At 43.1% G+C, this 15,895-nt stretch overlaps 1 protein-coding gene across 4 annotated transcripts in view; it reads left to right on the forward strand.

The window, feature by feature from the left end:
- Window positions 1-11,725: 11,725 nt before the first annotated feature.
- The window catches only part of Fez1 (fasciculation and elongation protein zeta 1), a 46,387-nt gene continuing 42,217 nt past the window's right edge, over window positions 11,726-15,895 (forward strand). For 2 of the 4 annotated variants that reach the window (XM_021172726.2, XM_029482126.1), the window contains exon 1: window positions 11,726-11,901. The gene's annotated coding sequence lies outside the window, so the exon portion shown is untranslated. Of the gene's footprint in view, window positions 11,902-12,591; window positions 12,849-15,895 lie in introns of those variants that run through there. The other 2 variants (XM_029482128.1, XM_029482127.1) reach the window with 2 other exon arrangements.

The raw sequence follows: 15,895 nt of genomic DNA on the forward strand, positions 1-15,895 counted from the left end.
GCTGGCCTCAAACTCAGAAATCTTCCGGCCTCTGCCTCCCAAGTGCTGGGATTAAAGGCATGAGCCACCAGGCCTGGGGTGTTTTTTTTGTTGTTGTTGTTGTTTTTTTGGTTTTTTTGTTTTTGTTTTTTTTTTCTGTTGGAATTCATTATGTAGACCAGGGTGGTTTAGAGATTTTCCTGCTTTAACCGCCTGTGTTCTGGGATTAAAGGTGTGTGCCAATACTGCCTGGCTCTTGTTTTCCATTCTAAGACAAAGTCTCATATAGCTCACAATGACCTTGAACTCACTATGTAGCCCAGGATAACTTTGACCCTCCTTGCCTCTACCTCCTAAGTGCTGGGAAACAGCTCGTCATTTTGAAACTGTAAATTTTTTTTTCCTATTTTATTTTTGAATTTTACACTAAAATTATTTCTTTCTATTTTAAGAAAACACGTTTTGTTTTAAAAAGAAAAACAAACAAACAAACAAGCAAACGAAAAACCCCCGAGGTGTGGCTGGAGACAGCCAGTGCAGGAAAGACCACCACAAAGCACCATGTGGAAATAAGCAGACAAGACACCCAACAGAGGAGAGGCCAGGGCCTGCTTTGCATTGCCAGTTTCCTTGCTACACAGAAGCACAGATGTATCCATTATTTACATATTAACATGATCATCACAATGTGGTGTCTATTTGGACCCCACCATAGGCAGAACAATGGGCTTGAAGCAGTGCCAGGCTCCTCTCTCTCTAGATTTAGGAGAGACAACTTGAGTGGAGGAAGCAGGATTCTGTCTGAGGTATGGCCCGGAGACGTCGGACTTTTACAACATTCTTCCTTCAGAAGTTCCTGGGCTGAAACAACTTCTGTCCTTTTTCACTTATATATTTATTTGTTTGACCCCGGGAGGCAATAACGTTCCCCCTTCCTTTGAGTAGATAGAAGCTGCCTATGGGAATGCAGCAGTGGCCTCCTGGTAACCATGGGAACCTTATTGGCATGGCAACCTGGCAGCCCTGAGAGAGGCAGCCAGGGTGGGGGGTGGAAAGGAAGAAGGCAGTGGGAAGTGTTGTAGTCCTGAGAAAGAGGGGAGGGGGATGCAGCTTTATATCGTGCTGAGGAAAGAAAAAGAGGAGAAAAATGGCCAGCTGGTCCTTTAGCTCTCTCTCTGACTGGCACTGACAAGAAGCTCTGCTCGAATTCAAACCTCAAATCTCCATCTAGTTCAGGAGGTTGGTGGAGAAAAGCCATATGCCAACCTGGGCATGGAGACCTAAATCTACTGATGGTTCTTTGGTTCTAAAGTGAGATTTGGTTGCACCAGAAAGGGAGTAGAGTCTACCAGACAGAATGAGGGATCTCAGAGCACTGGGCCAAAGGCTGGGTTCAGATGCAAATACCAGTCAGAGCCGGTGGAAGGCTGTGAGCCTTTGCAGTACTTGTATCCTATCTCGACACATGCTTTTTGTAAGTTCTGTTTTCCTTTTGTAGTGCTGCAGATAGAACCCAAGGCCTCATGCTTGCTAGGTAAGTGCTTTCTACCACTGAGCTACATCTCTAGTGTATTTCATCATTTGCATTGCCAAATAAAAAGGATCTTTATTTCAGTTGTCTAGGGAATGAGGAAATCTTCAATGAGCACTTAAGTTAGAAATTAATCTTTTGATAAGTTTGAGAACGGTTGGGGATATGATAAAAACAAAACAAACAAAGGAGCCAAGAACACACCAAAATGATATAACATTACTTTTTTTGAAGAGGGTGTGTTAAGAATCTTCCTGCTTAGTCCAGGCTGGCATACTCTAGAGGCCTCAGCTTCCCAAGTGCTGGAAATATATATCCATATGTATTTACTCATATTTTGATGGACATTTGAGTTATTCAAAGTTCTTTGTTTTAAGGATTTATTTTTATTTTATGTTTATGTATGTTTGCCTGTGTGTATGTGTGGTGGTGTATGCATGAATGCATGTCTCGTGCCTGAGGTCCAGAAGAAGGCATCAGACCCCTTGGAACTAGACTTACCCATGGCTATTGAGTGTCATGAGGATGCTCAGAACTGAACCTTGGTGCTCTTCAAGAGCAATACAGGATCTTAACCATCTCTTCAGCCTTTTTGGGAGGATGGTGTGGTATGGTGGCTTGAATAGGAATGGTCACCATAGGTGGATAGGGAGTGGCACTATTAGGAGGTATGACCTCTTTGGAGGAAGTGTGTCACAGTGTGGGCAGGCCTTGAGGTCTCATGTGCTTAAGCTTTGCCCAGTGTGGGACACAGTCTCCTTCATCACCCTGAAGATCCAGATGTAGAGCTCTCAGCAACCTCTCCAGCCCCATTTCTGCCTGCATCCCACCATGCTTCCTGCCATGATGATAATGAACTAAACCAATTTCGTATTTTCCTTTAAAAGTTGGTATGGTCATGGTGTCTCTTCACAGCAATAGAAACCCTAACTAAGACAGGGATGGCGGTATTCTAAATAAAGTTGCTATGAGCATTCGGACACCAGGTTTTGTGTATGTATACAGAACACATTTTATTTTATGGCATATGAGGTATCACAGGCTGCATAATAGGATTAGGTAAAGAAATGGTGACTATAAAGGCCAGAGATAGCAACATACTCATGTAATCCCCACATTTGGGCAGTAAAGGCAGAAAGAGTAGAAGTTCAAGTTCTAGTTAAGTTACACAGAAAGTTCAAGGCCAGCTGAGCATGTGAAAGGCTATCCCTTTTGAAAATTTGCTTTTTTAAAAAAAATTCATTTTTATTTTATTTTTAATCGTGTGTGTGTGTGTGTGTGTGTGTGTGTTGGGTGTAGATGCCCACAGAGGACAGAGATGTTGGATCCCCAGGCAGTTGTAAGATGTCCTATGTGGGTGATGGAAATTGAATTTAGATCCTCTAGAAAAACATTTAAGTGCTCTTCACCACCAAGTCATTTCTCCAGTCTTCCACCCCACCCCCTTTTAAAATTTTTTTCTTATGGGCTGGAGAGATGGCTCAGTGGTTAAGAGCACTGGCTGCTTGCTCTTCCAGAGTTCAATTCCCAGCAACCACATGGTGGCTCACAACCATCTGTAATGGGATCGGATGCCCTCTTCTTGTGTGTCTGAAGATAGCAACAATGTACTCATATACATACAATAAATAAATCTTTTAAAACTTTTTTATTTTATGTGTATAGGTGTTTTGCCTGAATGTATGTGGGTACTTGGAATCAAACTCAGTTCCTCTGGAAAAACAGCCTGGACTCTTAACCAGTAATCCATTTCTCTAATCCCGAGACTATCTTTCAAAAAAAAATTCTTGGGGTTTGTCTTAGTCACTGCTCTAATGCTTTAAATAGATACCAGGACCACAGCAACTTTTATAAAAAGAAAACATTTAATTGAGGCATTACTTACATTTTCAGGGGTTAGTTCATCATCATCATCATTCATGGCAAGGAACATGGTGTCAGGCTGGCATGGTTCTGGAGCAATAGTTCAGAGCTACATCCTGGACCAGAGGCCAAGAGAGAGAGACTCTAGTGTAGGTTTGGATTTTTGAAACCTCACAGCCCAACTGGTGACACACTTCTTCCAACAAGGCCACACTTTCTAATTCTTCTAATGCTTTCAAATACTGTTACTCCTTGGTGACTAAGCATTCAAATATATAAGCCTACTAGGGCTATTCTATTCAAATCACCACAAGGTTGGAGAGACAGATTAGTTGTTAAGAGTGTGCACTGCTCTTGAAGAAGATCCAAGTTCTCTTCTCAGCACTCATGTTGGGAGGCACACAACTGCCTGTAACTCCAGCTCCAAGGGATCCAATATCATCTTTTGGCTTCAGAGGGCATGTGTACAAACACACACACAGTGGCTAGAGAGCCAGTTCTGTTGTTATGAGCACTTGCTGCTCTTGTGGAGGATCCAGGTTTGGACCCTAGCACTCATACTGTGACTCACAACCATCTGTATCTCCAGTTTCAGGGCATCTGATGTCTTCTTCTGGGCTCTGTGGTCAGCAGAGGTCCACACTTGCATTCATACAGGCAAAACACTTATACACATAAAATACAAATAAATGAATGCTTACAGGAGCAACACACACACACACACACACACACACACACTAGAGATCAAACTAGGAATCATTTTCTGAGCCCCAATATATATTCATTCTAAAACATTAAGCAATAGGGCATAGGTACACTCCCAGCTTGAGAGATAAGTTCAGGGAAGGTCAGGAATTAAAAGTTATTCTCAGCTACAGAGAAATATCAAGGCCAGCCTTTGACTACATATTGAGACCCTATAACAACAACAACAACAAAAATCCACTGCTCATTGTTTATCTAAGTTTCAAATTTTTGTTATTATTGTTTGTGTTCTGAGACAAGGTCTCACTCTAATCTAGGTTGGTTGTGATCCTCCCACTTCAACAACAGAATATTTAGATTTAAAAAATTAGTACATAGGTACTTGCCACAAGGACAACACTTTTTTCCTTTCACTATGTGGGTCCTGAAAACTTTAGTCATCAGGCTTGGTGACGAGTACTGTAACCTCCTGAGACATGCCACTTGTCTTAGCCTCCATCATGTTCCTAGTTGGTAGAAGGCTTGCTTCGTTTGTATGTAGGAAGTCTGAATCCCCCTTACCACATAAAATCAGGCAAGGAGATTGAGGCAGGAGGATCAGAAATTCAAAATCAGGCTAGACTACATAGTAAAGTCAAGGCCAGGTTAGTCTACGTGATATTCTGACTCAAAGATATATAAATAAATCAAATCAAATAAACCCAGTCCCAAACTGCCTTCAACATTATTTAAATTTAACTCTTTTCTTACTGTATTTTATTTTGATTTGTTTTTGCAGTGCTAAACATTGAACACAGGACTTTGATTAGGTGAGGCAACATTCCCACTGAGCTATATCCTCAGTGCTGAGGCATATGAAAGCCACCGTGTGATCATGGACTATCTTCTAATCTCTTTGTGTTTGTTTCTCCACATGTACACACATACTTCATAGGGATATTAAGAGGAAGTAAAATGAAAGGTTTATATCCTATGTCAAGAGCCAAGAAAATTAAATCTATAAATTAGCTCCAAATTCCATTTTCTTCAATAATTTTCTCTAACTAAAAAGACAAATTTAAACACATGTCTATTATTAAAATCCATTAATTTAAACTATATTTTCTTCTACATTTATTGATTTAGTGGAGTGTGTGTGTGTGTGTGTGTGTTTTATAATCTAAGGAAAACTAACATTTGGAAAACTTTTATTTGGTATAATGTCTCACACATGTTTTTTATTTAATATATTTTGGTCATGTTCTCTTTTTCCCCAACTCGTTCAGATCCTCCCAACCTCCCTGCTCATCCAACTTTATGTTCAAGAAACAAGCTGAAAGGTGTCGGTGCACACCTTTAATCCCATCACCACAGTGGCAGAAGCAGGGGAATCCTTGAGTCTGAGGCCAGCCTGGTCTACAGAGCAAGTTCCAGGACATCCAGGAGGGCTACACAGAAAAAAAGAAAGAAGGAAGAGAAAAACAACAACAGCAAAACAAGGAACAAATAGCCCCTCTTCCCAAAACATAGAAAAACAAAATTGAAAATCAAATTCTTAGTACTCAAGAGGTTAAAGCAGAAAGGTTGTTATAAGTTTTATAAGTTTAAGGCCAGTATGGGATATATAGTAAATTAGTTCCAGATCAACTCACAATACAGAGTCAGACTTGTCTTAGAAAAAAATAAAAAGTAAGATAGGGTAAGATTCCATAGGTCACACAGATAGCTAGTGGTAACATGGTAACACAACTGTTGAAGCCCCAATCCCTTACCAATGAGCCCTGTACTTCCCCTTTAGTTCAGGAAAGCTTTTAATGTGATTTGCTTGGGTCACCCACAACCACACAATTACATGAAACACCACACTGGGAATTCTTCCAAGTCTCAAAAGCAGTAGTAGACATTGAGATAGAATTCTGTTCTAAACAAGGTAAGCAAAAAGATTTAAGAGTGATTTCTGCTCATTTCTTTCCACTGAAAAGAAGGTTGCTATTCCCAGACTTGGGTGGAATCTATTCTAAAAGGTGATGCTTGAGCAGACTTTGATTGGTATGTTTTGTTTCTCATTCTTAGCTCACTGTTACACACAATGAACAGATTCTTAACCTGGAACGAATCTGGATTTATTTGAATATGCAGATTTCAACAATCTGAGATTGCCAAGCCTCCCAAAGCTTCTGGCTTTCTATTCATCCTGTGCCCAGTGGCTTTGTGTGTCTCTAAGACAGCAGTTTTACAACACGGACTTCTCTCTCACAGCATAGGCCTCCTCCAATCTACAGCCAACACTGAACTTTTCCTCTCTCTCTCTCTCTCTCTCTCTCTCTCTCTCTCTCTCTCTCTCTCTCTCTCTCTCTCTCTCTCTCTCTCTCTCTCTCCCCTCTCATCTCTCATCTCTCATCTCTCATCTCTCATATTTTTAAGAGAACTTAAACATTGTGGGGTATGTGGAATGGCTTAGCAGGTAAAGGCACTTGCCCGAAAGCCTGACGTCTCCTGAACACACACACTTTAAAAAATATTCAGTGATATTTATTGCAGTACTTGTTAAAGGCAGAATTTCCGTAGGACCATCATAATAGGCATAGGGATTACCTTAGTGGGATTTCTGCCATAGGAGAAAAAGGTTGATCTCAGCTCACAAAAAAGCAAGGGCAAGTGGAAATTTATAGTTGAGCAGCAGGGTGGGAGTCAGCAAAAGGGAGGGAGGGAGGGAGGATGGATGGATGGATGGATGGATGGATGGATGGATGGATGGATGGATAGATGGAGGTTCTAAAACAGGGTTATTGCTGGAGATTGGTTATGGTGACCAGAAAGCATCTGGGATAGTGGATATTGAGAAATTTACTTAGGGGTCAAAGGTACCTAGACCTAGAAGATAAGGGGTGCTACAAAAATGATTTAACACAATTTTTGCTTAAACTAGATTTTATAAGGAAGTGTATAAATGGGGCTAAGAGAGGTTTAGGAGACTGTTGAGAGTTTGGTTAAACAAGGAATGTTTATCAGAGCAACCTTGTTCACTACCCACTCAGGATACCTTTTCTTCTTAGAGTTCAGTGCCGTAAAGCTCTCAGCTGATATGATATGACAACAGAAGAGAACAATCCTGCCTGAAGCGGCTTTGTGGGCAGCACTAACTCCTGCAAACAGGACATTAGGGAAATGTGAATTCTCTTCTCATCATGCTCACAGTACTCAACACTGTCCTGACCCAAAGTTGAGAGCTTGGAGGGGACAGCTGTGGCCCTGGGCAGTATTTTCATGGCATGCTGGGCTCTGTAGATTTGCTGGTGGTGAAGTGATTTTTATTTGGCTAGATGAGTACAATGGAATATACTGTGCTTTTTTTCATTTCCTCAAGTTCATTTCTGAATCATTGCATGTCTGGTACCTGGGCACGTGGAAGGAAGCAGATAACAGAGATGAGTCTACAACTGGAAATGGTGGGGGTTGGTGTGTGTGGGGTTAATAAAAACGAAATCTCTGATTAACCTAATTGTCTGAAGATTCTCTTAAGTGAGTATCCTATCTTCAAGACATTATTGTCTAGGATCTCTTGTCTTTTGTACAGCCATGGCAGGACATGCTGATCTCCACTGATAAGTCACTTAGACATGGGAGATGGAAGACTGGTTTGTTTGTTTGTTTATCTATCTATCTATCTATCTATCTATCTATCTATCTATCTATCTATCTATCTATCTAATCTATTTGGCAACTATAAATCCAAAAGTTTCCCAAAACAATGGAAAATTTCCCTTTTTTGTTGTTATTTTGCTTGTTTGATGCAGGGTCTCATAGCCTGACTAGACTGGAATTCTTGGTGGACCTGCCTTCTAACCTCTTGTGCTAGGATTACAGGCATGTCCTCCCACCCTACTGTTCTCCAACTCCCACAGAACTGGGAATTAAACCCAGGACTTTGCGTACTGGGCAGACACTCTAGAACTAAACTATATCTCTAGCTCCAAACTTGTAATGTGATAGGTGAGGCAGCAAACTCCTAAAATTCCAGCACTTGGGAGGCTGAGGCAAGAGGATCAATCAATTTGAGTTCAAGGTCAGCTTGGGCTACAACATTTAGTTCCAGCCAGCCTATGCTATGTAGGGAAGGCCCATCTCTAACAAAACAAACAAAAAAACAAAAACCAAGCAACAATGAAAACACATATAACTAAAAGAAAAACTATTGCCACATTCATATTATGGGAATTTTTATTCTCTTCAGGGATATCACTTTGGCAGCAAGTTTTGTGTATGTTCTGGTGGGGGGGGGAGGGTGTTTTTGCTGTTTTTGTTGCTGTTGCTGCTGCTGGTGGTGTTTCTTTGCTTGTTTTGTTTTTTGGCATGCTCTCATAGAACCAGATAGGAAAATTGCTGTGTAGCTAAGGATGACCTGGTCTTCTTGCTTCTGACCTTCTAAAGACTGAGATCACAGGCATGTATCATTACACCCAGGCATTTTATGCTTTTATCAGGTAGGTGTTCTGGAATTACTTGCTATCAATATCTATGTAACTGTCTATTCTTTTTCAAAGTAATATGGTTTGGTTCCTAGCATACATGTTTTGTGGCAGAGAATAATTGCCTTTGAATGAGGTAGCTAAGAATATATTTTGAAATTTGGGGAACATTCTATATCCCTTGTCATAATAAACCAGGGAGTTTTAGTCAGCACAGGTGGTTAAGGGTGAGCTGCTGAAGTGATTCATGCCTGTAATCCCATATTGTGTAATTTTTCCTGGGGAGAGGTGAACAAGGTCTATTCACCCAAGATAAGGTACCAACAACAGACCAGAGAAACAACTCCACACACATCTGGCTCAGTGAGCAAGCATTATTGGGTTATTTGTTTATTGGAAGTACAGGCAAATGGTTACTTATAGAAACATGGCTAACTCAAATGTCATTGAAAAGCCCACTGCAGCATGGGTGACAAATGGTCTTTTCCTTGGAGCTCCACACACAGTTTATAGACAGTGTGGCTGGTTAAAATCTCTTCTCCAGCAATTAACTGTTACTGCTTATAGTAATGGTAGTAGGGCACTTATGAATCTTGTGACTTTCAGGAGCTTCCTGAGCCTTGGATATTTCATTTACTTCCTGAGTCTTAGCTTCCCTCTATCCTTCAAGATGGAACCATACAAATCATATGTATGAGGAAATAGCTACACAACATCTCAGTCTTGGGAGGCTGAGACAAGAGGATTATTGTGGGTTTAAGGCATATTGTATAGTGAGTTCAAGGCCAGAATAGACTATAGTCTGAGATCCTGACTCTTAGGGAAGGAGGAAGGGAGGGAGGAAAGAGGGAAGGAGAAAGAGAGGGAGGGAGAGAGGGAGAGGGAAAGGGAGAAAGATTAAAGATAGAGATGGTGAGTCATAAAGGTGTCATACACCTTTAATCCTCAGGAGGCAAAGACAAAACAATCTCTGAGTTCAAAGACAGCCTGGTTTATATACTGAGTCCAACTAGAGATATGTCATACCAACAGCAAGACTCCATCTCAAACAAACAACAACAACAAAGCACCTAAAACCAAACAGAAAAAAAATATCATTACCACATCTGTACTAACTGAGTTTTCCTTCCTTGGCACATGTCACTGTTTCAGCTGGTCTGTGTGTGTGCTGGCATCTAGACCACCAGTCCTCAGGAAGTGCTTTCAAATCCTCACAAAACCAGTAACAAAATAATTAACACTGAATATCAAATTCCAGGTGTTTTTGCATAATTTAATTTCCATGTAGCCCAGACTAGCCCTAAAGTTAAAGGAGTAAGCGTTTACTCCTGCTTTAGCATCCTGAGTGCCGGGTGTGCACACTTTTGCCACCATGCTCAGCTGGAACACTGGGGTTTGCAACTGAGTATTCCCAAAGACCAAACTCTTTCTCAGTTCCAGTACTTTCCTCACAAGCCTCTCTCATACTCTGAATATTACACATGGAGTCTTTTTTTAAAAGATGTATTATTTAGTTTTGTAATAACTATGTGTTGATGTCTGAGTGTATATATATATGTACACTACTTGAGTTGCAGGGATATGTGGAAGCTAGAAGCAGGTGTTGAATCTCCTGGAATGGAATTTCAGCTTCTCAGCAGTTAGTGCTCTTCACTGCTGAACCATCTTTCTAGATCTAAGAAATAATTTCTAGGAGTTGAGAAGAATGCACAATAATTCCCAGCACCACATAAAAACAAAATAAAACAAAAACAAAAAACAAGCAGTGGGTGTGAAGGTACACATCTGTAGTCTTAGCACTAGGGAGGTGAAGGTGGAAATATCAGATGTTCAAGATCAACCCTTGACTACATGGTTTGAGGCCCCCCACACCTAACCTCCACGACACCTTGTACCACCATCACCAATCACCTTCAGCGCAGAAAAGTGCATTAAAGCTTTTGCTAAGGAAGTAGCCAAGGGTCATAGTTCCTCCTCTCCTGCCTAGAAGTGCATTGCATGAGTTCACTCCCTTTATCTAACAACGGGCCTCGGAAGTGGGAGCTATAACCCTCATTATGTAGATGAAAACGTGAGCCGTGGCGAGGATAACTTTCCCAAGGTCACAAAACCACATGACGCCAGAAAAATAGGGTTTAGCATCTATTTCCTGTTTTGCGTGTGTGTATATAGGTGCAGTTGCCATAGTGCTCTTGTGGAGGTTGCAGGACAATGTTGTGGACTCAGTTCTCTTCTAGCACATTCATGGGAGTCCCCAGGGACGGGTTCAGGCTTAGACAATGAGCACCTTTCACCTGCTGAACTCTCATGACCACTTTTTTCTAACAAGAAAAACACCCTCATGTTTCTAATTACCAGGAGGGCAGAATGGCTAATACTTTTTCTAATTTCATCAGAGATGATATCCCCCTGCCTCCCCTGCCCCTCATGATTGAACTGTTGTGATAAGAGTGCATAAATCAACATAGGGAAGACCCCCTTCACCACCGGGCTGCCATTCTTGGTTTGGCCTAAAAGTACTTCCCATCAGACAAAAGTAGGAGGGGTCACCAGGCAGACATGCCTCTCTTGTGCTGTCTTTTTTCTTTTCTTCCTTTTTCTTTTCTTTTCTTTTTTTTTAAACTACATTATTAGATTTTATATGAATAGCATCTCTAAGCACAGATTTACATACAGCACATCAACGTGTGAGGTGTAAAGACTGAAGTCTTTCTATTCCTGGATCCCCCTCACTCAAATTTCTCACTTGCATTTCACAGTTTTGGATGACAAAATTATTCCCACCATCCAGCCCCCTCACCTTGGAGCTATGAACGACTTTGGGGTAGGGCGCACCTCTTGGCTTGTCTATTTCAACCCCTAATAGAATAGGAAGGGCAGTCCAAAAAGTGCCAGAGGCTCTTTGAGTGTGTCTGTCAGTATCTGCCTGCCCATCTACTCCATTTGCCTGCATTTTTATACAAAACCTAGTGTTGGGCCATCTGAAGAATCCATATTGGTAGCGATTCCACGCCCCCATCTCGGAGCTTCTGAATATTCATGTGGGAAGCAGAAGGGCCAGTATCAAAGAAGGGAGAAACGGCAATTCATAAATATTAATAAAGGTAGGTCCACGTGCTCTAAGGAAGCTATGAGTGTTCACGAAAGGATGACGTTCAGGCCCTGGGCGCGCCCGTTAGGCGGGTTCCCGAGTGCGAGCGCGCCTCCGGGAGCCCGGGCACGAGCGCGGGGACCAGGCGCAGCCGGAGCAGCGGGGGAGCGCTCGCTGGCTGGCTTGCCCGCTGACGTTGTGCTGCACCGGGCCACCTCTAGCCGGTGGTTGGGGATGTCTGGCTGAGCCCTGGGATTCGATTCCCTCCTCCAGGACCCGCTCAGGTGCGGTGGTGGGAAAGGCGATCTTAGTCTGGACTAGCCCCAGTCCTGGGGGCGGGTGTGTGTGTGCGCGCGGGGGGGGGGGGGGGGGGGGGGNGGGGGGGGGGGGGGGGGGGGGGCGTCGGGGGGGGTCGAATTCGGGTGGTGAAGAAGACCAGAGGATTGGAGATTCTCTCATAGGATTCGTCGGGTATGCGCTACTCTCATCTCCTTTGGGTCTTTTCCTCAGAAGTAAAAAGAAGGGTTCGTGAGCCGTCGTCCTGGTCTTTCCCAGTCTTGAGCTCAAGCTCAAGGGCCCCGGAGTGGGTACTGGTAGCATCATCTCAGAGCATCGTGTGTGTGTGTGTGTGTGTGTGTGTGTGTGTGTGTTCGTGTGCAACACAGTGCTGGGAAACCCTATCTGATGGTGCTGGAGCAATGTGGACTCCATATGTCATTCCAGGACCGTTATGTGTTCCGCTTATCTTAGGCGTCTCAAAATCATCTTTGTCCCTACGAATCTGACCCTGCAATCTACTTGTGCCTCTCCGCGGCGTGTGGAGCCTTCCTCAGACGGGGCATTCTCGCAGTGTCAGACCCTCTGGCTGCAGTCCTCTGGGAGCGATTGTTTTACTACACAGAGCAGGTTGGAGAAAGGACGAGTGTGGCGAAAAGGAGTGTGCAGAGCCCGCCCTCATCCTCGGGGCCCAGGGCGCTGCAGAGCGGAGGCTCAGCTGAAGGGGTGTTATACAATCCGCTCTTCTGCCCTCTTGCCTTTCCCTTTGCATCTTGTCTCCAAGTACGACTCACCCATTCCGGTGACCAGGTCTTATTTGGCAAAGGGAAGACTGTGGAGTATGAGCAGGGGCTGCGTGGGATGAGCCGTGCATCCTCAGAGTGCCAGCCATTGTGCTGCCTAGAAGAGCCTTTCTTTACTCCGACAGAAGAGGGAGAGGAGGTCTGAAATGGAGGTGAATGGAACAGAAGTGGCGGGGGGGAGGGTACCGAGTCCGGTGAAGGGGTTGCTGAGCCATGTGCAAATGAGTATTTATTCTTTCTGGCAAAATGGACAGCTTATACGAGCCAGGTTTTGCAGAAGAGCAGTGGGAGTCTGGGAGTGGATAACAGAGGGCATTTTAAGGATCTATACGGGGATGGGAGGGGAAGCACAGAGTCAACTGGTCTACAGAACAAGTGATGGAAAGACCAGGGAGATGGGATGGCATGTGTGGAGGTGCAAAGAGGCCCAGCAGGTAAGGCACGATGAAATCTCTCATCCACCATGCATTCAGCTCGGTGAAGCAGACTGGGGACTTGTACTGCAGACCCAAGCTGCAGCTTCTGTACTGTTAGGCTGCAGGGAGAGGCTTCTTCCTACTGAGTGTCTGTTGAGGTCTGTGCTCTCCTCTTCTAAATTACACCACATATTTGGAGTCCTAATAAGTGGAATAGATTGTATGGAACACTTACACTATAGTCCTGGATTGTGTTCAATAATAAAAAGACGAGTTTCCCATGATCCCTCTCTGCCATTTTCACATATTTATTTATTTTGGAATCACAAAGAAGATGGCTATTCCTTGTATTAACATTAACGCGTGTGTGTGTTTGTGTGTGGCAGGAGGGTGGGAGGTGTGAAGACAGAACCCTAGATGTCACACATGCGCGGCAAATGCTCCGTGGCTTAGTTGCTCCTGGAGCCTTAACATTAGGTTTTAAGGGAGGAGGACTTGGAGAGAAGCCGAGGCTGAGGACCCAGCAAACTTGCCAGGATGGAAGGATGCAGGGTTACTTCAGACGTTTCAGATGAGAAGTGAAAGCAGTCTACCTAGAGGAGTAGAAAAGAAGATGGATTAGAGAAGGAAGGTAGGGGGCCCAAATGAATGGGATATGCCAGCACTCCAAGCCTGGGAACTCCCCCTTCTGGAGGTTTGACTCTCATTTACTCTGCCACAGCCCCAGATACAAATGCTCCATTCAGGTTAGGAACCATGTTAATACAGATTCCCAATGCACAAGCTCAGTTTTAGCATCATCTGTCTGATCATTCACATGGCTCCTGGGTGACGAGTTGCTGAAAACCAATACTATAGATTGAAAACAATATTATAGATTGTTTCAACTAACAATGTTTCTGGACTCTGAACCTTGATATCCATGGCTTCTTTTATAGCCATTTTAAAAACTTTTATTTTATTTTTAAAAAGTACTGGCTGTGTGTATGTGATGTGTGTGTGTGTGTGAGTATAGACATGAATGTGCCACACAGCACAAAGGTCAACTTTCAGAAATTAGTTCTACTCTGGGATCCAGGGAGCAGACTTAGGTTGTCACGTGTGCAGGGCGAGCACTTTTAACCTACAGAACATCTAGAGGCCTATTTCTTTTTATAGTTTTGTAGGTATATTTTTATTCTTTAGGGGTTGTCTGAGTCAAATATACTCTCTTTTTGATACTCCATTTTATTTTGATTATTTTTAGTTATGTGTATGTGTGCAGGGGCCATATGAGTTCAGGGACCATTGAAAGCCAGAGTCATTGGAAGACCCCAAAGCTGGAGTTAGAAGCATTTGTGAGCCACCCTATGTGGGTGCTGGGAATTGAAGTCGGTATGTGCTCTTAACCACTAAGGCATCTTCCAACTCCTAAGCACTTATCTCTGTTTGGTTTTCCAGCATTCCAAGCTCAGTACGTTTGTTGATTGAGGCAGGCTTTCATGCATCCCCAAGCCTGGTGGAACATGCTATGTAGCCAGGGAGGGCCAAGTCTTTCTGCCACCGTAACCCATTGCTAGGATTTCGAGTGTGCATCACCACAAATGGCTTCAAATCGCCTCAGTCCTGGATTCTGGTTGGGTTGTCTGTTGTTGCTTGCTGATGTATCCTTGCTAGCATCACCTTCTTATCCTAGATCCTGTCACTCCCGGAGAGAAACACCCATTTCAAGGAAGTATAAGTACCTGAAGTTAACTGACTGGCTTTTGGATCTCTCAGAAAGGAGGCCTGTGATCCAGGAAATTTTGACAAAATGAATTTTAAAAAAGCCTTGATGAAAAAGATTCCCAAATCCTTCCAGAATTTTCTCCCTCATTTGATAAACATTTCGAAGCAGCATGCTCTACATATAATGGCAGGGATATTTTTTCTTTCATTTAAAAAATGCAACCCTGGCTGGCCTAGAACTCACTATGTAGACCAGGCTGGTCTTGAACTCACAGAGAGTTGCCTGCCACTATCTCCTGAGTGTTTGAATTAAAGCTGTGAGCCACCACTTCTGGCCTCCACACTTTCATGTAAGTAGTATATTCTGATTTTTCTGAGGAAAGCCAAATAGCCTTCAGATGTAACTTTATTTATTATTTAAACAAGTTTTTAGATATGTTCACTTTGTATGTATGAGTGTTTTTCTTACATATATGTCTGTGTCCCACATGCATGCCTGGTGCCCTTGTAGAATATGGAGTTAGAAATCCCCTTACCCAGAAGATTGTGAGCTGCCATGTGGGTGCTGGGAATCAAACCAGGGTTCAGCAAGAACACTAAGTTCTCCTAACCACTGAGCCACCTTTTCAGTCCCTATTTATTATTATTTTAAAATGTTTTTCTTATGTGTGTATGTGCTTGTGCACGGTGGTATGCACACATGTATGTGGGGAGCCTTGGAGGCCAGAAGATAGCATGGAACTGGAGTTACATACAGTTGTGGGCCTGATGTGAATGCTGGAATCCAAATTTAGGTCCTCTACAAAAGCAACTGCTCTTAAACACTGAGCCATCTTTCAGACCCACAAACACTTATTTTAAACCACATTTTGTAGACAAGGAAACAGAGGCACAACAAGTAGATAGTTTGCTCAAATTCTCACAGCTAAGGTTGATATGATAAGGTCTGGGTTCTCAGATAACAGACCACCATAGTCTTCATCGACACAGATCTTTTCTACTCTTCCCCATCTCTCCTCCCCTTCCTTTCTCCCCTCCCCTCCCTTCTCTTCTCTTCTCTTCTCTTCTCTTCTCTT

The sequence above is a fragment of the Mus caroli genome, chromosome 9 (assembly GCF_900094665.2).
Source record: "Mus caroli chromosome 9, CAROLI_EIJ_v1.1, whole genome shotgun sequence".
Taxonomy (NCBI): Eukaryota; Metazoa; Chordata; class Mammalia; order Rodentia; family Muridae; genus Mus; species Mus caroli.